The 24093-nt window shown below is 35.8% G+C and overlaps 1 protein-coding gene across 2 annotated transcripts in view; it reads right to left on the bottom strand.

The window, feature by feature from the left end:
- The window catches only part of NCAM2 (neural cell adhesion molecule 2), a 387613-nt gene that overhangs the window by 238011 nt on the left and 125509 nt on the right, over positions 1 to 24093 (bottom strand). The gene's annotated exons all lie outside the window — the stretch shown is intronic.

A 24093-nucleotide genomic window follows, 5' to 3' on the forward strand; every position in this document is an offset into this window, starting at 1 on the left:
CGTTTTCCTCCTTTGCCTCATTTTAAATATGTTTAGTGGGGAAATCTCTTCTCTTGTCCCTGGATAAAACCTTGAGGTTAGAGATGTGTGGTTAGATAAGAGAGGCAAGCTATTTTCTCGTTTAATTGGTAGGGTCTGAAGATGGCCCTGTGCTTCCTGGAACTGGGAGAGATTTAAAAGTAGTCTATTTGTTCCCTGTTCACATTTTCAGGTGTTTGAAGACCTTGCCTCACTTGCATGAACTCTTCCAGCTGCTGCCCGCTCACTTCTTAACACCTAAGAATCCAATGGTGTCTCCATCTCCTGTCTGGTTAGTTTTCCTTGCTCAATTGGATAGAGCTCCTCTCTTCCACAATGTCTCTTCTTGTAAATACATTATTCTCTTAGATAAAATCCAGGAAAAGAAAAGTCAGCTCCTCTCTTCTTCAATGTATCTCTTCTTGCAAATACAATCTTCTCTTAGATAAAATCCAGGAAAAGAAAATGCCTGTAAGTGAACAGCTTTTGTTCTAACAGTACAACCAGCTTACCCCTCTCCCTCCCCATAGACTAGTTGGAGACTCAGCAGATAACTGCAGTGTTCCTCCGACATCAGGAGACTTTTCTAAGCAGTCCCACAACAGGCTGATCATAAGAAAAGACAGCTGAAACCGGTTTGGCTCAGTGGATAGAGGGTTGGCCTGTGGACTGAAAAGTCCCAGGTTCAATTCCAGTCAAGGGCATGTACATTGGTTGCAGGCACATCCCCGGTGGTGGGGGCGGAGGGGAGAGAGGGGTGCAGGAGGCAGCTGGTCAATGTTTCTCTCTCATAGATGTTTCTAGCTCTCTATCCCTCTCCCTTCCTCTCTGTAAAAAATCAATAAGATATATTATTTAAAAAAAAACACAAAAAACAGAACGTCAACCCACATCTCTTCCTTTGGGTATGAGAACAAATTCCTAACAGTTTTCTCCAAATAAATTAACTTCAAAAATATCTTTCCACCACACCAAACAATTTACCACTCTTAAAAAAAAACAATTTATTGACTTCAGAGAGGAAGGGAGAGAAGAGATATATAAAAACATAATGATGAAAGAAAATCATTAATCAGCTGACTCCTGAATGCCCCACACAAGGACCCTGAGCATGTGCCCTGACCAGCACTGATTTATAGGTCAAAGCTTAACCACTAAGAGACCCCAGCTAGACCATTCTACCACTTTAAAATCCTCTAGTGAGTAAGGGTTCAAGGGGATTAAAATTAGCAAGGTGCTGAATAACTTTTGAAAATGTAAATCTTGCTTAACTTTGGTCAGTGATAGCTTTTCAACCTTGGGGCTTCCTGAAGTCTGGAAACTTGAATATGCAATTATTCATCCTTGACATCCATATTCATACAATTTTTAAATCTTATCTAGCAGTATAGGAGTTTTATATTTTCAGTCATTATTAACTCCAAAACCATTCTTTGAGCGATGACCCATTTGTATTCTGATTTTTATATTATATTTACAACTCTTGAAAAGGTTTTCACTACTAAAATAGGGGCCTTCAAGAAAGTTGTTTAATACCCTTGATTTGGATTCAGTAAAACAGTTTGTGCCTATGTCCTATGTGATTAAAGACAAACACCCAAACGCTATGAATTTCAGTACCTTTTTTTTTTAAAATATAATAAAGGAGTGACACTAGCTAATTGCTAAAGCCTTATTGGGGTCTAACAGTGTATAATGTAAAATGCACATGTTTTCTGCTGAATGCTTGGGATCCCTGGAGTTTTCTCATAAGTTTCTGGGGTGATTTCCAAGAATCTGCCCCATTTTAATTAGCCCTCCTTTTTATACTTGGTGTGCCATGAGACCCTGCATAAAACCGCACTCAACAAAAGTTTGCATGTTTTTGTTTTTATATTCTGTCTTAAAACTACTGCTCTGGGCACATGGAATATATTTAGCTCATATGCTGTTATTCTTTAAACAAACAGAACTTTTTCTCTCTTGACGTATGACTCTTGTAATCTATAGGAACTATATGATGTAATCACCTCTGCCCTTTACTGTAATTCACTGTCTTGATTTACTTTTGCCATCAACAAAAACCATAAATGTATACTCATTCATGACTGGAAAATTCAAGGCCCTTTATGAAATTATTTGTATTCAATCCAGATTTACTGATAATACATGGGGCATATTTAGTCAGAATTATATCCTGTTTTATTTTAATAAGAGATTCATTTAAAAGAAACATAATGAGAATACTGTGTTGTTGTGTTTTAAACCACAACCAGATATAGAAATGTTTCACTCTTCCATATGAAATAATTTATTTTTTAAAAATACATTTGTAAAAATATAAATGGGTAGTAATTATCTCTGTATTCCATCCTTGACCATGAGAAGAATTACTTTCAAACTCTGTTCTGATTTCTATATACTACTGAATATTTGTTAAAACCCATAGTATTTATTGTCTATTAATAGTTAAACTGGCCAATATTTGAAGGGCATTTCCTTCATATTCTTTGATTTTTTCAATTATTATTAAAATTTAATAGTCACTTCCTATTCCCTTACTTCTGCTTCCTTATAGAAAATTTGTGATGTGGAAATTAAAAAGAAAAAAAAATTAAAGGAGGGAAGAGAGCTAATTAAATCACTTGTAACCAAGCTGAGTAAATTTAAAATCATTTCATTTTAATCCTATGAAGCATACAGAACTTGCCAAGTAAATAAATATTCTTAATATTTTCAAAACATTTATTCATTTATTAAATATTTTCAGAGAGAGAGAGAGAGAGAAAGAGAGAGAGAGAGAGAGAGAGAGAGAGAGAGAGAGAGAGAGAGAGAGAGAGATATCAATATAGCAGCAAAAATATCATTGGCTGCCTCAGGCACACCCCTACCAAGAATTAAGCCAGTAAACAGGGCATGTGCCCTGACAAAGAATCCAACAGGCACATGCCCTGTTTGCTGGCTTGATTCTTGGTAGGGGTATGCCCAACAACTGAGCCACATCACCAGGCAAAAATATTTATCTATAATAATAAAAGTGCAATATACTAATTAGACCAGACCTCCTTCCAGACGTCTTTCCGGAAGCCCTTCCGGGTGAAGCTGGTGGCCGGAGGGAAGCCCAGGTCCTGGGTGCCAGAGGGAAGCCGGTGCCAGCAGCTAGGGTAAGGAAGGCCTACTCTTGCATTAATTTTGTGCATTAGGCCTCTAGTTTTTAATAACATTGAGAGTATGATATTTATCACATGTGTTTATTTTCAACTATGATGAAGCTGTCTAGAAACATCTATATATCTATACATATAAAAAGCTAAGTGACCATCTGATCATCCTGTAGGTATGTCATGCACTAACCACCAGGGGGAAGATGCTCAAAGCAGGAGCTCCCAAGCCTCAGTGACTTGGCAGCGGCAGTTCCCTGGTGACGCACTCTGGAACCAGAGAGGAGGGAGCCTGATTCCTCACGGGGCCGTGGGATTCCACCTTTGGCCTTGGGTTCTGTTGTTGCTGGGGCACTGTCAGCCTGAATCCGGTTTACTGCCGAGCTGCAATGAATGCAGATGCCCTTTGAGCCCCAGTGCCACTCCAGGTGCAGTGGGCGGGGGAGGGACCGTGGGAAGTTGGCTCCAAGATGTGTCCCATTCCCTATTGCACGGTCCTGCCCTGCCCTGCCAGCCACCTTCTAATTAATTTCCTTTCAATGTGCACTAATCCATGAACCAGGCCACTAGTATTTTTTAAAATATATTTTATTGTGTGTTTTTTTTACAGAGAAGAAGGGAGAGGGATAGAGAGTTAGAAACATCGATGAGAGAGAATCATCGATCAGCTGCCTTTTGCATACCTCCTACTGGGAATGTGCCTGCAACCAAGGTATATGCCCTTGACCAGATCAAACCCGGGACCTTTCAGTCCGCAGACCGATGCTCTATCCATTGAGTCAAACTGGTTTCGGTGACTAGTATTTTTATAAAGTTTAAAGTCTAGACTTTTAGAGATATTACCCATCTGACCTTGCTGACATAATTTCAAGACTCAGGACAATCTGAGGTGTTATCTCATTAATGCACTCATTCACCAAGGAAGTCAGATTTAATGAATACCCAAGACACAACAATTATACAGTCATATGGTGTAATCCCAAGGAGGGGATCAAGTTTTAATAATTGGAACTACTTGTATCATGACCTTCTGTTTGCTTGGTTTATGTCACATAATAGTTATATCTGGTTCAGAATAATTAAACTGCTGACTTTTCAGGGCCTTCATTAAAAAAGAGAGGGGGGAAAGACAATAAATGATGATCTGTCCTTTCAAAGCCCTCCATGACCCACAGGCTACTTATTACTGGAATGGATGTCTGATTTTTGGAAAAATCTAATTGACATAGAAATTCATGTTTTTTTTTTAAATTTTCTTTTTTGTTGTTGTTGTTATATGAGTACTATATGGGTTAGATATCTTAACTTATGTGGACAATAATTGTTATAAAGATATATGGTGCAGCATGATTTTTAAAATATGTATAATTTTAAAATGCTGTTACTTGGTAAAATAAAATAGCATTTTCTCTTAATTAACCTGGCTGCACAAATTTGTAGTTACAATAAATGGAGATAAGTAAAAGATATATTACATATTTGCTTCCCTTTCTGAATTTGTCTAAATTATTTTTCAAATAAAAAAGAACCAATTTGTATGTTTAAGAATAAAATTATTCTTAAACATACAAATTATCTGAACTTTCTTGGCAGGCATTTAAAAAATTATATCTCCATCCTTTTTAATAAAAAGTTACTTTAGAATATCATAAACCCTATTCCTAACCACTACACATATGAAGGGATTAATACAAAGGAAAATATAAGTATAGAATCAATTCAGATAAATTGATATTTATTGTACTAAAGATGAAGGTATATTTAAAATTTCTATAATATAACTCACTGCAGTTTATGTGTTTGCTGTTCTAAGAGAGAAAATGAATTATTGCCAGTAATTAAATTGTTTCTTATACATTAGCAGTGTTAGCTATCATGGGTTTATATATTTTAAAATTTGTAATATTAAAATTATTATTAAAATTGTGAATTTGATTAGATGTTATAGACTACAGAAAATTTTGATTTTTATTATATGTTTTGTTGAATTGGACTAATTTCAAATATAATCTTAAAATGTTTTTAAAATCCATCATGTTTATAAAAACCTGGCACATTTGAACACAGGTTTCAAGTTAATTAGAGAAAGGACACACACAAAAATTAGAAGACACAGATTCTGGCTCTTATTCAAACAGTGACTACTTTTGTTACCTTTGAGAATTCACTTAAATCACCTGGGTCCTAATACACTTCTCTCTGAAATGGGACCAATAATAATTTGTTTTTGCCTACTCCTTAAACTGTCTCTAAAAATAATAAATTTGAGAATAATGATAAATATGAAAACTGGTAAATTATTAAGCTCATGGGATATATTACTGTTTTACATGATTGTCTTAAAAAGTATAACATTTGCAGAGTTTTACAAGTATTTATTCAGTTTAACACATACACTCGCAAACATACTATATGATAACAAAGTTTAAACAACTCTAATAACAGTGCTGCCTCATTTTTAGGGTATTAATATTAATAATAAACTATGCCATTCTCACCCCAATCATACATATTTATTCAACCTATCTGCTCCAGAATGACAGATGTTCATATTGAGGAAGTCATATTCAAATGTTGTCCATGTAGTTTTGCTAGGTAAAAAATTTATGCATATATGTCATATATGGGTGTGTGTTGAAAATAGTATATGCCTGCAAAACTTTCTTAAAGTTGTTATACGAGTTCTTAAAATAGCTGAAATAAATATATATATGTAGATTTTTCACAGAGAGGAAGGGAGAGGGATAGAGAGCTAGAAGCATCGATGAGAGAGAAACATCGACCAGCTACCTCCTGCACATCCCCTATTGGGGATGTGCCCACAACCAATGTACATGCCCTTGACTGGAATCGAACCTGGGACCTTTCAGTCTGTAGACCGATGCTCTATCCACTGAGCCAAACCGGTTTTGGCTGAAATAGCTATTTGTTGAGGACAACATTTAAGAGTAAGAGCTAAAGCAAAATACAATATATTATTTTATCATATGTATTCAATACAAAATATAAGGTCTTCTTGCAAAGCATCTATATAGAATGGAATGAGGGAAAAACAAGATAATAAGACATCAGAAGAGGAATTGATTGGGCTCCCTTATCTTTTCATCATAATTATATGAAATGTAATAATAAAAAAGGTAAATATTTAATGTAAAAAGGTGTATCTTAAATGTAGATATTTTAAACCTATTTAAAATTGCTTTTTGAAGGTTATTTAATTTACTAATTTACACACACATACTTAGGAATGTTAATGTTATGTTTCCAAATCCTAAAAACAAATTGGGATAAATTATAATAAAAGAACTATTGTATATTGAAGACATAGACTTTACAAACAGAATAACGATGATATTACTTATGTGTAAAATTGTCACACTTAAGAACCTCTTCAATTGTCTTTTTAAAAATTACATATAAATGTACTATGTCTTTAGAAGATTGTCACATGTCTCTTTAAAAATACAATATGTTTTGCTAGAGTAGACTTGTTTCTGAAGACAAAATACATAAATAAGAAATAGGCAATTCTGGGCACATGTAAAACAAGTGACTCTACTACTTGAATTAATTAGAATTGATTTAACCTTTCAAAGGACAGTATTAATAAGACTACATTTAAAATCAGGAACACACTAATTTCCCCATATTAATGGTTACTAAATTATAATAATCTTAATTTCCATTTACTACCTTTTATAATCTCTGTTACATATTAAAAAATGCCTAAGTTAATTACTAAGTAGACAATAAAATAAAAATAAGGAATAGATGTCTCCAAAGACAACTTATTTTCCACAATTAACAATAAATTTCCAAAAGTTTTCTAATATAATAAGCACCTGAATTCTCACTTCAAACCATTTATAATAGATTTTCCCACTAAAAGTATATTTAAACCTCATTTAGCATGTCCACAAGATACAAAATTTAAGAAACTTATTAGAAGGAAAAAGCAGGGTGAAAGTAGAGCAAGAATTAATTCTAGATCTGCTGAGATAGTAGTGACTAAAATTCACATTGATTGTAACAATATTAGTTCAAAAATCACAAATATAAAAGTAACAGGCTAATTGGTTTTTGATTTGTGAAATTTTGATGTTTTAAAAAATCTAAGAATATGTTTTACCCTTTGAAGTTATTACAAATTCCATCTATTTGTGTGTACTCTGTTACTTTTTTAAAAATTCCAAAATAAAAATATTCTTAAGTTTGATATTTCTAGGGTTGCAGCTCAGTTTCTAGAAATACTTAGGATTTTTTTCTAACATTTTTATTAAAATATAACAGGCATTTAGAAAAAGTCATGCCTTGAAAAGTCACCTCTCTGTGAATTTTTACAAATGAAAATAACTAGAGTTTAGATCAAGAAAAAGAGCAAAATTAGTGCACCATTTTATCACCTTATAGTCACTGCAACCTGCTTGCCTGCCCTGGCCCAGACTCCAACTACTGTAAAACTGCCTTCTAAAACAATAGGTTAGTTTTCACTATAATTTTACTGTACATTAATGTAATCATATTTATGTGCTTTTGTCTTATCTTGTTTCTTTTCCTCAACATGATATGTAGAAAATCCATCCATATTAAGCATATAACTATAGATCTTTATATATCATTGCTGTATAATTATTCATATGAGAGCATACCCAAGTATGTGCTTATTATAGTAATGATTGACAATCATGAAGTTTCCAATTGGAGGCTGATTAAAATAGTGCTACTATGAATACATATTTTTCATTTCTGTTGCATACACGTAAAAGAGTAGAAAAGTTAAGTGATGGTACAACACAAGTAAAGCTTTAGAACAGGGGTGTGGAACCTTTTACTGCCAAGGGCTATTTGAATATTTATAAAATTATCTGCTGGCCATACTAAATTATCAACTAAAAAATTAGCCTGTTATATTAGTCAAAAATGTAATTAACTCACCCCTACTGTCTTGGCAGAGCCAGACCAAATGATTTGCTGGGCCTTACATGACCTGCAGGTCAGATATTCCCCACCCTTGCTTAGAAGACATGGGCAAATAATTCTCCAAAGTGTCTGAATGGCAAAGTTTAAAAAACAGGATGAATTAGCCTCAGAATGTTTGATATCAAAGGAAAAGGCATCTTCCAGTTTTCCTGGCAAAATATAATTATAACCTTTCCCATAAAGCATTAGTGAATATAAAGTAAAAGCAGAAACAATTTTAGAAGGAAGACAGAAATATCAAGAGTCAAAAGTGATGTGTTCAAAATTGAACACAATGAGAAAGTTAGTCAAGGATGAAGTTCCTGAGTATTTGAATAGAAAGTAGCTTATGACATGTGGCACAGGAGTTTGAAGACCCTCCAACATGGATCTTAGCTAACACCCATCTAATCTCAAAAGGATTAACCAAATAACAAATCCACATCTAGAGCATATTAGATGAATACGATTTTAGACAGCCACTGTTATGTGTGTATATATCCTATCTAATAAAAGAGTGATATGCAAATTGACTGTACCTCTGCTACACCCAGAAGCCATGCCCACCAGCCAATCAGGAGTGAGTATGCATATTAACCCAACCATGAAGCGAGCAGGAGGCTTGGATTTCCCTGGCAATGAAGGAAGGCAAGCTTTCCCACATACTCTGGTGGGCCCTGTACTCCACCAAAGGTTATAAAGTTTCAATTATAAAAGATAAATAAATCCCAACAAAAATGGCTGCAGCCACAGAGTGAGCAGGAGGCTTGGATTTCCCCAGTGATGGAGAAAGCCAAGTTCATGGCCTGCCCAGATAAATATATCCCAGATACCAGGACCTCCACTTGGGTCACTAGAAGGCATGGCCAGCCTGAAAACCACCATAGGCCCCTCACCCAGACCGCCCACACCCCAAGGGAATCCCCACCCTGATCTGGGACACCCTTCAGGGCAAACCAGCTGGCACCCATCTGTGCACCAGGCTTCTATCCTACTTAATAAAAGAGTATTCTGCAAATTGACCATCACTCCAACACACAAGATGGCTACCCCCATGTAGTCAAAGATGGCTGCCCCCATGTGGACATAAGATGGCCACAACAAGATGACCAGCAGGGGAGGGCGGTTAGGGGTGACTAGGCCTGTAAGGAAGGACACTTAAGGGCAATCAGGCAGGCAGGGGAGCAGTTATGCATCAATCAGGTTGGCAGGGCAGTGGTTAGGGGGTGATCAGGCTGACAGCCAGAAGTGGTTAGGGGCAATCAGGAAGGCAGGCAGGTGAGCTATTGGGAACTAGCAGTCCTGGATTGTTAGAAGGTTATCCCAGATTGGAGAGGGTGCAGGCTGGGCTGAGGGACACCCTTCTGCCCCCATGCACATTGAGCCCAAATATCTATCTATGCCTATGTCTATGTCTATGTCTATGTCTATGTCTATGTCTATGTCTATGTCTATATCTATCTACCTATCTATCTATATATAGTGTGTATGTATATAATAAAACAAACACTAATGGTAAACATCCCTCTGTCCATGAAAGATTGTGCTAGTTACACTTTAAAATTATAGAAGATTCACCTGTCAATTTAACTTGCTGTGTGCTATCAAATTTCTGGAAAATGCATCATTATTTTGTATATAAATATTACTCTCCTACTGAGAATAATCTGTCATTTGTCCACTTTGACTAAGTTAGTGCTGACCCCTCTCTCACCTCTGAAAAATGCTTCCGTAAGTGAAGTCTATTTACAGTTATCCTTCCCACTGGAAATCATAAGCTCCTTTTGAAAAAAAAAAAAAATAGGCTATAGAAGTGTTAAAATGACAGCATTTAGTGAACAGCTTCCCAAAGACTACATTTCATTTGCTCTTCCTAGAAACAGCCTAGGCTTTTCAATATCGATTTATTTCATTAAAAATTCTTTTGGAACGGGAAATTTCTTTAAATCTTATCACTCTAGGTATTTACTGCATTGAAACATTGGCAAGGAATTGGGACATGAGGTAACAGAAATTATTTTAATATTAACTCTTCCCAACAAATAATCTTCTCAACTTTCAGTTGCTATTGAGCCTGAATTATTTGTTTTCAACCAATTTGTGCATTAGAATTACTCGGAAGCTTTAAAAAATATATATCCATGCCCAGGTCTGCATCCAGGAGCAATAAAATATTCATCTGTAGGGGGAAGCAACACATTAGCATTTTTATTTTATTTTATAAATATATCTTTATTGATTTTTTGCAGAGAGGAAGGGAGAGGGATAGAGAGCTAGAAACATCAATGAGAGAGAAACATGGATCAGCTGCCTCCTGCACACTCCCCACAACCAAGATTCATGCCCTTGACCAGAATCGAACCTGGGACTCTTCAGTCCGCAGGCCTATGCTGTATCCACTGAGCCAAACCGGTCTCAGTCACATTAGCATTTTTAAAGCATTCCTGGGGTGACTGCATGAAGCTGATTTTTTAGAACTATTACATGATGCCATCAGTCTTCTCAAGTCCCCAGATCCACCTACAGTGAAAGCAGAGAATATTCAGTACTCTTAAATTAGTATAATAAGAATTACTTTATTTTTCTGTCTTTTTTTGTTATTGTTAGCAACAAATCCCAACTTTAAAGCACTCCCTCGGCACAGGAAGTCATTAGCATTTTCCATATCTCATAGAAACTGATTTTCCTCTCTTATTCTTCTCTCTACAAATTCCTAATCTTTACTGCAGGTATTTTGTCAGCAGTGTGACCTTAATAAATTAAATTACCTCTCTCAAAAGCATTGAAAAAAAAATGCTGAAGCATATTCTCTTTGTAATATTTGCATGGGTATATATGTATTGACAGTAAATATGTTTCTCCTTCCTCATATTTTAATTTTAGCTAAATCTGATAACTTCATATTATGATCAAACTCCTTAAAATTTAGTGATCAACACTCAATTCTATTCCTCTTTAATTGCTGCATTATTAAAGTGAAAAGGTGAGATTATGGAGTTGGGTAAGATTTACTTTATTTTTATTTATTTTTTTGTTATTGAGATTTATAGTAAACTAAATATTTTTGGTCAGTAAAGACTGCTATTCTTTTAGCTACAACAGATTAAGAATATAACATGACCTACAAGTATGCTCTGCTCATCTACATTCAAATCAGCATGAAATTCTCAAAAGAATTCTTCAGATTCACACTTAGGTTTTTAAGACTTTGCTTAGATGTCATCTCTGTTTAGTGAATTCTCCTGTAAAACACTGCAAAACAACTGGTCAGGTTGGGGAACATAACAGAAAAGACAAACAAGGTTTCTATTCTCACCAAGTTTCCTCAACCTTTGTCCTTACCACCTAAAGCTTCTGTACCTGGCCAGTCCAATGCATCCTCATGGCATCTCTTACTCACCCTTCCCATTAAATTCACTGCACAGTCAGATAGGTCACTTTGTTCCTTCCTCCCACACAGGAGAACTGCAGTAGCTGTTATTCACAGTTATGTGGGAATCAGCACAGCTCTGGGATCAAGAGACTGACTTCTGAAGTCAAACCACAAGCATTTTTATCCTGGCTTGCTTCATAACTTATCAGTTGCATGACCCAGGGAAATTATTTAACCTTGGTGTCTGGTCTATGCATTTCCTCTTATGTAAAATGGAAATGATAAATTAATGCCTACCTCATAGGGGTGGAGTACTGAATGCATAGGATAACTACTATAAAGATATAGTATGGTACCAAAGATAGAGTATCTTCTCAACAAAAACTACCTATTATTATACTAGAGGCCCAGTGCATGAAATTCATGCACGGGGGTCCCTCAGCCCAATCTGCACCCTCTATAATCCATGAGCTCTCAGGGGATGTCCTACCAATGGCTTAGGCCTACTCTCAATGGTTTTCTGCTCTCTTGTGGTTCTGGAGGCTTTGTTGCAGCCATGGAGATGAAGCTCTCATGCCCTGCTGTCCGCTCTCTGCCTGCTTCCACCATGCACCATGTGAAGGAAGCCCATGCCCTGCAGTGTGCTCTGTGTGCCACACCTGGGGGCTTCACTGACACCGACACACTAAGGAAGTCCCCATGCCCTGTTGTCCTGGCTCTGACTCTGGAACCTGGGGGTGTTCCTGCCACCACCTTACTAAGGAAGCCCCCAAACCTTGATGTCTGGGCTCTGTCTGCTGGTCCTGTGGCTTCCCTTCTGCCACTGGGCTAAGGAAGCCCCCAAGCCCTGCTATCCTGGCTCTGTCTGCTGGGCCTGGGGGTGTTCCCTTTGCAGCCAAAGCCTCCATGCCCTGCTGTCCCAGCTCTGACTGCCATGTCTGGGGGTGGATCAAAAAGGTAGATCCAGCCTCGCTACTCCTGCAGATAGGCCAGACACTCCAGTAGAGGAGCTGAGGGGACTGGGCACTACCATCTTGTGGCTATGGGGGCCGCCATTTTTGTCGTGGAGTGATGGTTAATTTGCATATTACTCTATTATTAGATATGATACCTATCTTTAACACCAAGTATGCACAATTGATATTGATTCTATGAATTTTCTTTGCACTATTTAATATAAGTATCATAAAATTACATTTGTAAAATTTGATTTTTAAAGACTATTGTTTAAAATTTTTCTTACTTTTTCCCAAACTAGTTTATCTCACAGAACAAATGTTCCGATAGAACATTTTGAGCAAGTTACTAAAATGGTTTGGACAAGGCATATATATATCATGATGGGAATAATACTGTCCAACCTATCAAGTTGTCAAGTGCCAATCTCCATGAAAATCATACTAAAGAATATTTTAACAAAGATATTGGCTTTCTAGTGCATTAGGAATATGATAGCAATTGTGTGTGAAGTGATATTCTAAATTGAAAACCTAAAATAAAATTGGGTTAGTGAGTTTCACTGATATAAACTTTATCAAAATCAATTCAAATGGAGCAAAACATTAATGAATATTTTAAAACAGACACATGACACAATTTACAGATGTCATTTAGGATCATGAAACACATTAATAAATGGTATAATGGAGATGGATATCACAGTGGAAGCTACTGTCTCTACAACTCAAGCCTGGAGTAAAACAATAAGGATTCATATCTTGTGAAAATATATGTTCTGGGGTAACTATGAAAATAGCCATCTCACTAAAACTTAAGCATGTGCTAAAACATTTTGTTTGCTGTTCAGAGACTTCATGTTAGAGAGATTTGTTTCATACACTTAGTGAGATGAGTCACAGTGCAAATGTAATACTCAGTTCCTGGTTGTTGGGAACTTCAACTTGTCATTAAAGTATTAAATAATCCTCTAAAAAGAATCAACATTGTACTATACCTATCAATGCCGATTAAAATAATTTGTTAAACATTTCATTAGTATCCATACTGAGTTTTTGTTTTCTCAATAATGTCCCATATATTTACTCAAAATGATTACCACCAATGTCAGCAGCCATCCTAGGTGCTGGGGATCCAGTAATAAACAATATTAAGGTAAAAATATTTTCCATAGTAACAGAATTTATATCTAATGCAGCAGGAAAAGAGCAGACTGACAAATAACTACAACATATGTTGTGTGTGATGGTGATATATAGTATACCAAAAATTGGGAAGAATATAATATTGAAAGACTGAGGAGTCATCATGGAGAAGGTAATATTTCAGTGAAGATGTGACGAAGGGAGATGAAGTCAAGTTATCTATATATACATCAAAGGCTAATATGCAAAGTATCCCCTTCAGAGCTTAACCTGGAGTTCAATTGCTTGCTATGCCATGCGCTGACCACCAATGGGTGGCACAGAATGAAGGAAGGCCCCATGAGCAGCCAGAAGGCCCCAATCAATCCTGATCACTAGACAGGCCTAGGAACCTTACCTGTGCATGAATTTCATGCACCAGGCCTCTAGCGAAAGAATAAGAAGGAAAGCATTCCAAAATAAGGTTCAGAAAAGTGCAAAGGCCCTAACAAAAAAAAAACACGGATATAAATGGCAAGCAGTTGTCTCTACAAAGGGAGCGTGGCCATCACCATCGTCAGCATACTCACAAAATATATTTTTTAAAATAATGATTAGATTTTTATTCACTACAATGCACATAGCAATAAGATACAAAGGTTTAGTTAAGAATGAAAAATAAAACAGTTACTGTAAATTGCATATTTCTGCACCAACACTGCTTATTCCGTTTCTCTTACTAAACTGTATAACAAGAGAACAGAAAGAGTTCTTTCATAACATGCTAAGATTATATGCTACAAAGTGGTAATTCTGGGAAGAGACATATTCAACTCTTATCTATTTACAGAATAAACTATATAGTCATGCCCCATAAAAGATAAGATCAAATTGGGCCTCAAATAAAAAATATTTTTCCTTATATAAGCACATACCCCTATTTCATTGAAATTCAACACTAGGGGATAATATCTAGGAAAGGCATGGATATTGAGTTTGCATCTTTGGAAAATATATTTCAATCCATATTTTTATTCAAATGTGGAAATGTATAACTATATAAGTGAGTTGGGTATGAGATTATAGCTTGTTTTCCACAAATTTGAAGCTGAAGTAACCATGAACAGAGGAGGGAATATAAAAGAAAAATGCCACTTTCATTTACTTGACATGATTGCAGAATACTACATTCTTTTAAAAAAACACATGTGCATACACCTACCACACAATTCTAAGAAAGATCACAGTTGTAGTTTTATAATAAGAGAACACTCCTGAATTGCCCACAGCTTTGCTACACTTTAAGGCCTTACACATCAATGCAATGTATGCATTTCTCTCTATGACCTTTTCCCTTCTTCCTAGGATGGCTTCCTGCTTCATAACGCTGTGTTTGTGATTTTCTTTTGGAGTGTTCTACCACAAGCCACCATAAACATGTTCATCTTTCATAAAGCAATGCAAAGAATCAATGAGGAAATGAAGGATTAAGCAAAAACTCATCTTTAAGCATTCAACAGCTAAGATTTTTCAACACAGTAAGTAATTAACATGTGTTTAATTAATAAATTATATTTGTTCATAGTCAAAGAAAGGCAAATTTATTTACTTCCCCTTCCATCCCATAAACCCTTCTGAGAAATTGAAAGAGGCAAGAGAGACACTGTGCAGCTTTGAGGTCTGGGTGTTGAGTTGCACAACTTTCGCCATCACCCTTTTGGCACCTAGCAGCCATTGTGTACCTGAGTAGCAATGAGGAGAAGCCAAGCAAGTCTCTGTACCAAAGCTCCTGCTGATTTTTCTCAGCCGTGGAACGAAAACTCAGATGTTTAAGTGATGTCATTTGGACCCTGTAGGTATCCCAGTGCCCATTTGACAATGATAATGAAAAAGAAAAGTTCTCAATCAACCAATGGAATGCTGAGGAATGCTGCATTATTTTTCTTATTAGATTCGAAGTTTTGGTCGCTTTGTTACACACCAATGGATAACTCAAACAACAGATGAGTGGGGTAGATACTTTGCTGCTTCCTGGTTATAGTTTGACACTGGAGTCAGAACATAATGTCCTACATCTGCACAAGCAAACCTGCCTAAAAAAGAATTGACATATTCCTCATTAAAATAAAGAGTTTTTTTTTAATTTGTTTGTTTGTTTTTTAATCTTTACCAGAGGATTTGTTTTTAATTGCTTTTAGAGAGACAGGAAGGGAGGGAGAGAGAAAAAGCAACATCAATGTGAGAAAGTACATCAATCAGTTGCACTCCCCTGACCAGAAATGGAATCCACCACCTTTTGATGTAGAGTTGATGCTCCATGCAACTGAACCACACATTGAGGGCACAAGAGGTATTTGTTTTATAGTGAGGTAAATACACTTTCTAATTTGAATAAAACAGTCCAGATATACCATAATAAGCTGAAACTATGAAAATGGCTTTTTGAAAAACCTATAATAATAAAAGTGTAATATGCTAATTAGACCGGACAGCCAGATGACCTTCTGGACATAGCCAGGGCTGCGAGGGCTGAGGCAAGCCACCGTAGCTGTGAGGGCCAAGACCCTTGCACGAATTTTGGGGCATCTGGTGTCACCCATAAAAGAAGACAACTGCTGTTGGGATTAATTCGAGTTAACATCCATAGCATGCTGGAAGAATGTCATTTTAGAATTGACTGGAATTTCTCACTTCTTAAGTAAAAGCAGCCCATAAGGGGAGGGAAAGAATCAGCTACAGAAGAAATTCAGTCTGTTTCAGGTATACACGATTTTGCACTGATTTCAAATGTCCCTCTGATAAATATATCAAGTAATGATCAGAGAACAATAAATGCAATTGGCAACTATAATTAGTACACTTTCCAAGTAGCCATATAAAAATATCAAGGTGATGCTGTTAACAAGTACTTCTATTAAAGACACAAATGCTCTTAAGTTCATCGTAGGAAAAGAGATTTCAAATCTTAATTTGACATAAATATTACATAAGAACACGAAATTAGCCCTGAAAAGCACACTCACGCTGTGAGTGAGTCCCTCAAGACTGACCCACAATCAAATGTTGTGGACCTTCACCTCTGAATCTGTCCTCATCAATTCTAAGATGACTAGTAAATATTTGTAAGGTAGACACTACCCTCGTGACAAACTTTCACCCTGCTCTAGGTGAATATGTGAAACTGGTCCACAGCCCTAAGCCTAAGAGGGCCATTACACAGGTAGGACAACAGTTAAACCTTTTCACAGAAAATTTAAAATATTAAAATATGTTATTTTAAGTTATCTAATTATAATGTTATTATTTTAAGTGCTTTCTACCATTGTCAAAGATTATGTAGAATCAGATTAAGAAGATGGAGGGATGGGCAAGAAACAGAGAGTGAGAGAGAGAGAGAGAGAATAAAAAATATATGTTAATATGTTATATTAATATGTTATATTAAATATTATACAAAATAATTTCTTTATATAAATTGAAATAATATATAGCTTCTTTTTTATTTCTTGGCTTTAAATACATATATATTAGATATAATAAATTTTTATAGAATGTGAAATAAAAAAAGCAGATCTAAATTCATTCATTATTATTACTAGAGGCCCAGTGCATAAAATTCATGCATTGGGCAGAGAGGATCCCCTCAGCCTGGCTTGCACCCTCTCATAATCTGGGATACCCTGGGAGATGTCCCAGGGCCAATCCCTCTCACAATCCGGGACTACTGGCCTGCCTGCCTAGCTTACTGCCCCTAAACACTCCTGCCTCATCACCTCTAACCACTCTACTTCTCTGCTTGAACTCTCCTAACTCCTCTGACTGCCTGCTTGATTGCCACTAACTACTTGCCTACCTGCCTAATTGCCCCTAACTGCCTCTGCCTGCCTGCCTGCCTGCCTGCCTGATCCCCCCTAACCACTCACCTGCTTGATTGTCCCTTAACTACCTCTACCTCGGCCCTCGCCACCACCGTGGCTTTTTCCAGAGGACATCCGGAATGAAGTCCAGAAGGTCATTCAACTGTCCAGTGTCATTAGCATATTATGCTTTTATTATTATAGATTGTAATTATTGTTATAATTATTTCTTGCTTATGTGAAAAGATAAACATTTCAAAACAACTCAGTAAGCCTAATAAACATTTCTGAAAGGTTTACGATAATCCTATGAAGGATATGATAAGAAGTTTCTAGATATTCTCTACAGTGATTCAGCAATATCTTACATATAGATTTTGTGCCAGAGCTATGTGATAGAGGAAACCTATAAGCAAACATATAACTGATATAGATATACAAATACAAAAGAAAAATAAGTAAGGCTCAATAAATCAAAAGACAATTTCTATTTTTTTTTAAAGAAGAAAAATACAGGTGTTTGAGCGATAACTGCCATAATAGCTCCTATAATATTGTACATTTGTCCTCTCTCTTAATGTGGTGGTTGGCACTGTCTTTTCAGAGCACATTAAAGTTGTCATTAAAATAATGGAAAATATTCTAAGTAAATAGGCATGGATCCAATACAAATGAGATATTTTTATTCAGGTGGACTTTTTGGATTTAATGAATAGAATTTTAATGGGAAAGATTTGCATTTCTAACGTTTGTTATGGTTTCTTTGTTTTTTCTTTCTGATCATTCAATCAACAAACAGTTCTATAATCCTGAGCCATGAATAACTAGTTCAGCAATTATCTAGTACAGATAAAGTCTGACCATGTAAAGAAAAATATATCATGTACTATGCCTGTTTTATCAATATATAATTTAATGTGTATAAAACCTATAAAATAAACTATATTTTCACTTAGTAAAGAAATTATAACAAAGGCTGTAATTTTATATTTAATGTATAAAATTTCAAACCTTTCTCATGAAAAGTAAACTTTTGAACTACTGATTTTAAGATTTTTTTTAATTTAAATGTTTTACATAAAATTTGTCTTGTTATTTTTCTCTCTAAATATGTTTGCTTATATTTTGACAGTTTAAATTTTCTATTGTCAAAACATAACAACAGACCCCAAATGGAGCCACTTATGTTATGCCACATCACCAAATGGAGACTAACTGGTTTTGGTGATCCCAAAGGTGGAATCTTAAACCAGGAATCCCCTGATTATCATAAGTGAGGTAATTGGCCATATAAATCCCTGCCAAGCCCTGAAGTAAAGTAACCTTGCAATCACCAACCCACTTTTCTGTCTTGTATAACTTCTTGTTCCAGCTCCAATCTGCCTATAAAATACTCCATTTTGTACAGCTCCGTGGGACTCCTTTCTATGTGCTAGATTGAATGGTGCCCAATTCAAATGGATTTTTTTTTCTGAAATAAATCCTTAAAAGTTTTAACATGCCTGTTTCTCTTTTATCAACACTATGTTACATCAAATTGTATTGTGGCCATTTATATTTTCATGGGGAAATTCCAGATTCGATGATTCTAAAGACCAGATTGATATCCCTCATGAATATATTAGAAAACCAAATTAGCAAATGGATGGGAAAGATAGATGGTTAATAACAAAATCCAATTATGATTATCCATCACCATTAAAAGATATTTCAATTATATATAGATGTTTGAAATGACACTTTCATTTCTCAATACTTAACAGTTATTGAACTTTCTCTGAATTATTCTGAGGATGACTTCTAGTCAAATAAACTGGAAATAGCATTGGAGTTATCAATACTGACTTACAAAGTATGACTAATTTGATCTAAGAGCTCCAGTCAAGTGATTCAGAAAAGGTAACAAAGTAATATAAAGAGCCCAGTTCTTCAAAATCATATAATTCACAAGTGTTATCTCTTAATGGAGAGGACTGGGTTTTTCAGAATGATTGGACAGTTACCTCTTTTTTACTGCTTAGACATTTAAGGGGCTGTTAACTCTTAGATATTTCTGGTTTGTGTCCTTTTTTTAGATATATTTCCATTGATTTCAGAGAGATAGGGAGAGGGAGGGAGAGACAGAAACATCAATGATGAGAGAGAATCATTGATTGGCTGCCTCCTGCTCACCCCTTATAGGGGATGGAACTCACAACTTCAGCATATGCCCTTAATCTGAATCAAACCTGGGTCCCTTCAGTCCACAAGCTGATGCTCTATCCACTGAGCCAAGCCAGCTATATATTTCTGTTTTAAATCAAACGTTCTACTAAGTTAGTCTTCTAGGAGCTAAGGAAATAGTTAAACAAATACTTTGAGTTCCTTTGACTATTAAATAGAATTGTTGGACTAACCCTTTCTAGGAACCAAATATGAAACGATGAAGATAACTATCAGAGCACAAATACATTTGTCACTTATAAAACTATCACTGTATTTTACTTCACAAAACCCTTCCTAAAACCTTCCCTCTCTGAGTAAATATTACTATACCTAGCCAAAATATTGTCATTCTTTATTCTTAATTTCTCTCAAACAATCAAGCCCTTATCAGGTTTTACATGCCCTGATCCCTACTTAAAAAAAAAAAATTGAGATTTCTCCACTTCTTACATCTTTATGACTACTACTCTCATGTTTCAAGTTTGCCATCACCCCATCCCCCATCCACTTGATCACTGAATTTGCATCCAAAGTGTCTGTTTGTATTCATGATCTTCTGCCACCTAATCTCCCTATGCTAATCAAACTCTTCTATAAGCATAAATCAAATATTAGTTTTTTGCTTCAGGCCATCTAATGGCTTTTGAATTGGAGAAAGAAAAGGAAATAAAAGTCTCAATTCTTACTAAGTCTTTCACGATCCTATTTAATTTTTCTGTCAAACTTTCACTGTGTTCCAGAAGTAATTTTCCTTTGTACTTCTCTATGGAGTCCTTCCTTGACTTAGGGCATTGTTAGGTGTAGCTTCCTACTGTTACTAATAAAGAAAGTTACCAGTGGAATCACACATTAAGCTAATAACCTAGGGAGCTGAACCAGATACTGGGCCTACCTACTTCATTCACATGCTCCCTATGAGAATGCTGAATCCTCTGACAAATGGACTTAACCCATGAGCAACACCAGAGTGGGTAAAAGAATCAGTTTTCCAATCTCCCCAGGGGGCCAACCTGCCTGGTAGCAGGCAGGGGTAGGAAAAGCAGTGGGGGGAATTCCTTTCCTAGGTATGCACAGTAGAAGCCAAGATGGCACGGGAGGGGGGAGGTGATAAGCATATGTACAGTAGAAACCAGATGACAAAGCAGAACTTGGAGGTTTGCACATTACGAGCCAAAATGGTGACAGAAAGGGGGTCAATCTAGCCTGGGAAGATAATAAATTGGATAAGGGCATGAAACCCTGGAAGATCCAGAAAGTGGATTGGTTCGGGGAGGTCCCAACACAACCCAGAAAGTAGGTTGAACAGTTTGAATGACAAGCCTGCTTATTTCAGAAACCAAGAAAACACATGGACGGAGATCTTGGGGCAGTTGCTACATCCTGCATGCCCTCTATATCCTCAGGGACATTTTATTTCCCTTCACCCCAATACATCTTACCTCTGCACTTAAACTTCTCAATGAGAGTGCCCTTTGAAATTCCAGACACCACAAGAACCCATTTTCACAGGCAACACTACTCTCCAGACTGCTCTTATGTCAGGTTGGGGTATGACTAATGCAGCTCACCCTTGATCTTTAGGATTCAGAACAAAGTTGATCTCCTCAGCTAGCTTTTGTCTAGCCTCTCTATTTAAAGATGGCCATCCTTCCTCTCCAATCACTGTTTCTTTTTTGTTGTTGTTGTTTATTTCTTTTTCTTTCTTTTTTTCTAAATATCTTTTAGGTCTAATCAAATAATAGAATCCATAGCTCCTTCCCTGGGAAACTGACCTTTAGATCATTTCAAAACCAATATTCCCTTTCCTTAGACCACATTCCATTTGCTAAGACCAGTAACTTTCCCCTCAGGATTTGCCCAGAGAATCCCCTGCCAAATAAACCCCCCTGAAGTTCTTTATAACCTCTGACTCCCCAGCCCTGGGTGCTGGCACCATTTTGGGGCTCAGCCCATCTGGTTTCCAAATCACCTAATAAATGTTATCATAGTTTACCCATGTTGGCCTTGTGCGTACCTTCTTCAGTGACCCTAACAATAACATTTATCTTTCTCTCTTCCTAATCATTTCATTGATTTATTTTGGTTAGTACCTCTCTTCCAGCTAAACTGTTCTCTCCCTAAGAGCATTGGACTAATTTTCACTGCTAAGCACCTTTCAGAATGTCTTATGTCCAGTGGGAACTTGATACATAGTTGCTGAATGAATTGAATTTTTTTAAAAAAAAGGTAATTCATGCATAATATCATCCTGAAATGGCGAGTTTTGTGGGAAGTTTATTATTCCACAGAGAGAAGGAGTCATGCAGCAGAAACTGTACTTTTCCTGCTCTGTCCCTGGATGTCTTAATGTAGGGTTGACAGCTTAGAGAGAGGACACCTAGTTAAACTTGCCTTTCAGATAAAGCTGACTTTTGCAAAGTATAAATATGCCCCAAATATCGCATGGGTTATTCTTATATTAAGAAATTATTCATTATTTATCTGAAAATCAAATTTACCTAGACATCCTGTATTTTTATTTGCAAACTCTGGCAATCCTACCTGGAATATACTGTATTCAGGGGGTGAATGGCTGACTCTTTAAAAAGCTTTGTTTAAAACACTAATGTTCAAAATTCTATGTCAACCTGAGGTCTGTTGAGTTTTAAAGTCGATGGGTTGGCAACTTATCAGCCACATGGATCCTTATAATCTAGACTTGCTAGAGAATAGGACTGTGAACAGAAATCCTTGTGTAAATTTCATCAGAAGTCTGATTAATAAAAGTGGTAATTGTGGCCAATACTTTGTAGGGTATATGGTATATTTATTTATCTAAGCACACTATTATTCAAGGATCCAGAAAGACACACAATTTAATAAGCCAGGTTAATGGTGCATTTGTGTCAAATTGCCTAGGCCTCTAACAAAAGGAGATTCATGGCCTTGCCTTAGGAGTTATGTTCTTGCTTTACTCTAAGGAAACCTGCAGAAATAACTAAATAAAGCCAACTTAGCATGTTCCATGGTGACACTCTGCAGGGAAAATTCTACCGCATTGCTCACTGTTCACTGAACGGAGGTTCACATGATGTGTTATTGCTGACCCCAATGCCTTGGTGCACATCTAAGTGGATATCAGGCTCACTGCCATTGACAAGCTTGGAATTGAAAGGAAAAGAAAAATAAAATTCTATTAACATCTCTTCAAGTAAGTTTGTGTTACTCTGATATGTAGCTACTGTGAAATATTATACTATATATATATATATATATATATATATATATATATACACACACACACACACACACACACACACACACATATGCATAACTCTCCATTACATTGTCATATTTAATTCCATCCTTTGTTCACTTTCTTTTCAATAAATAACAAAGAATAAGAACCTAAGGACAAATAGTGCTCCTCTGGGATGTATTTCTATATCCGTATAGAAATATTCTTGTATGTTAATAAATACAAAATGCCATCATTTTTACAATTCATTTGTACAACTTTTGAATACCTTCTCAGCTCCAGGCATTGCTTTACATTAATTATTTACATTACTCCGCACTCTCAAATCCCCATCCAAGAAAGCAGAGTGAAGAGGCATTTTATACTGTAATCATTAGTCATGTCCACTATTATTGAGTCTCATGAATAATATTACAGGATAAAATAGAGATAAAGCAGCAGAGGATCAAATAAGATAAGTGAATTCAACAAATACATCTTTACTGTTTATTTCTTCTGTATTCCTTTTTAACAAAATACACATTGGAAAAATAATTTAAGTTATAGGATACATATGAAAACAGACTTCAAATGTCTGTGAATTCAAAAAAAAAAAAACTCAGCCAATAGCATGTTTAATGGATTTATGGCTTCAGTTTTCAGCTAGACAAGTATTTTAAATGTCACATATTCATCTGCTAAAAAGTATTAATGAAATACCTATAGCTCTAGATGAAATTGATGGTGTCATATAAACCAATACATTTCATTCTCCTATATAATTATTCCAAACATCATAAGTAGAAACCAACTGATTTTACATTTATATATGATTATAACTATGCAATACACAACATACATGTAAATTATATACTAAAAAGAAATTATTTTACTGTGTCTTTGTCACAGAAGTTTTCAAGCTTATAGAGAGAACATTACCAAAATTAAAAATTTTAAAAATTATTATTATGTGAATATTTTCCCTAAAGATTAAAAGTCAAAATAAAATAACCAATACATCTAAGAAGAAAATTATTTTATTATTGGGTGGATTTATAGGATGTCATAAGCTATGATGATATTCATAAATAAGGGTGCTATTTACATCTAAGATTTTTTTTTTAATTTTAGCCTGAAGCTTCAGCATGTGGAAGAAAATCTGTTTTGTTTTTCCCCCTCCTAATTTCCCAAACTGATAAATTTGTCATTATTCTGTTATCAAACAACTGCAAATAAATGCAAG

Source organism: Pipistrellus kuhlii, unplaced genomic scaffold (assembly GCF_014108245.1).
Source record: "Pipistrellus kuhlii isolate mPipKuh1 unplaced genomic scaffold, mPipKuh1.p scaffold_m20_p_2, whole genome shotgun sequence".
NCBI classification, from domain to species: domain Eukaryota; kingdom Metazoa; phylum Chordata; class Mammalia; order Chiroptera; family Vespertilionidae; genus Pipistrellus; species Pipistrellus kuhlii.